Here is a 2,116-nt window from a genome sequence, read left to right on the forward strand (position 1 = left end):
AGCAGCTGGCTCCAGGTGTGAACAACTTGCACAACGGTGTTGTAAGAAATCAACTACATTCACTCCAAAGACCGTAGAAAAGAGAACATCAGAATAGACACCATATCTACCTACCATTTCAAATTTTATATTTTCAAATTCCAAGACAAAGTATAGGCTCATACACATACACAAAATAAGAATATTGAAAGTTGTAGTGAAAACATACAGTACTGACAAATAGCCCAATTAGATCTATGTAATTCTTTCCAAATGAATGCAGTGTTTAATTTATGTATCAGTTACACTACATTGATTATTCATGTACATAGTTCTGGCACACAAGAGCACTGTAGGCTTTTATTTTTTAATGACTACAAAAGAACCTCCCTGTAGTTTATATTCCTCTATGGACGGCCATTCAGCCCAACACTTTCCATATCAAACATAGATACTGTAAATTAAAAATAAAACAATTTGTAAAGGGGGTGATCATTATTTTCCTTCACATTTGATTACAAAATTCAACGTAGACTTCTATTCCAGGGACATTAAGACCCTGTTAAAACCCAACATACCTTGTGTCGCCTTTGTTCTACCATACAGGTGTTTTCACTTATTTTCCTGATTTGACATCTCTTCCAGACTGTGTGGGTGTGTACAGACTATGCTTGATTGACATCTCCTTCACTCTCCTCTCTGTTATGGTGAGACAAATGACACCTTTATCATTCTTATTGGGGCAAGTACCCTGTAGAGGTTTATTGTGAACAAACAAAAGTTACATTTTAAATTTAGTGTCACTCACCAAAACAAACTGTCACCCTGAGCTGTAAGAATGCATTTCCTTCCTCTTAAGTATTTAAATCCAGCATTGTTTACATCCATGTTTACTTGCTGGCAGGTTCCTCCTTCTTGCCTTTGTTGGAACATTGCAGCATGTCTTGGCATGTTACAGCCACCTGTTGATTAGTGGAATAGTGCGAAACCATTGGCAGGTGTGTATCTGCATCCTTTGTGTGCATGCACAATATAAACAAAACTGCCTTTAAGTTTTGTGTGTGACATTACATCCTTTTCCGGGACTGAGCGTGGGCCAGCTTCTTTCAAGAGCCAACCATATTAACAGGTGCAAGCACAGATTGTATATGCCCATTGTCCACATAGTCCTTAGAAGAGAAGTTATTAAACACCTGTGGTAGCGGAATTGAAAAGGGGTCACGGATTTTTATTTAGAGAAAATTGTGTGTTGCCACGTTTTTTATTGCTTTTAATTCATCAAGTGTCAGTAAGTCTGCCAAATGAGTACATGTAAGTGGTTTTCTGCATTTTTCCGGATTCAGCATGTATTCTGCCACAGTGTCTTTTTTTTGTTACTTCTACTGGGAGGTGTCAAACTCCCAATTCAACAGATTGTAGCTTTAACTGTTGATTATCAGACAAAGATTGATTAGTCTCCATGTTGCTTCTTGTCGTCTTCAGTCTACCTAAAATCACTGCAAAATTCAGTCCAAATAAGACATGAAATGTGTTACTCATGACAATCATATTCATAATGATATTTCCACAAAATGTCGTGTGTGTGTGTGTGTGTGTGTGTGTGGTAACAATTTACTAGTCAAAGGGAGTTTTTCGAGGGATTTAACAGTCTGCTGAGGCGGGGAGTGATCCAGGTCCAGAATGGGAAATCCAAGCAAGATGGTTGAGCTGAAGCGGTGAAGGCAAAGCAGGTGGGCAAGCAAGTGACTGGCAGGCAGGTTTGAGTGGTTCACAGAAGATACTGGCGTGCTGGACCAGGGTAGATAATAGGCGGTTGATTGGAAACAAGTTGCAGGTGTGTGGAGGAGCCAGAAAAAACCACGCCCAACTCACAGGAAAACAGACAGACAGGCACAACAGGATGGGGAAACAGAGAACAAAAGGTAAATAGAGGAGAGGGACCACTGGAGACAACATGAGGTTGAAGTCGATTGCATTGTGAAATTAATTTATTCAAGAGCTGTCTAAAATCAAGATGAATGATCTTGTTGCTAATGGAGTGATCTTCTGGATGATTCTTCTCCTTGCATTGCAGAAATAAAGACATCCATCTTATGATGTAATTTTGTCTCTTTATTAAGGAGCTTTCCCCAGCGAC

The 2,116-nt window shown here is 39.3% G+C and overlaps 1 long non-coding RNA gene across 1 annotated transcript; it reads right to left on the reverse strand.

The window, feature by feature from the left end:
- Positions 1 to 583: 583 nt before the first annotated feature.
- LOC119891204 lies at positions 584 to 1,834 on the reverse strand. Its single transcript, XR_005442410.1, has 3 exons — positions 1,595 to 1,834; positions 788 to 1,475; positions 584 to 678 (listed from the first exon to the last, which is right to left on the reverse strand). It is a non-coding gene; the product is annotated as an uncharacterized LOC119891204 (long non-coding RNA).
- Between the last annotated feature and the right edge of the window lie 282 nt (positions 1,835 to 2,116).

The sequence above is a fragment of the Micropterus salmoides genome, unplaced genomic scaffold (assembly GCF_014851395.1).
Source record: "Micropterus salmoides isolate LMB-PRFRI ecotype aquatic unplaced genomic scaffold, ASM1485139v1 Ms_hic_scaffold_7, whole genome shotgun sequence".
Classification (NCBI taxonomy): Eukaryota; Metazoa; Chordata; class Actinopteri; order Centrarchiformes; family Centrarchidae; genus Micropterus; species Micropterus salmoides.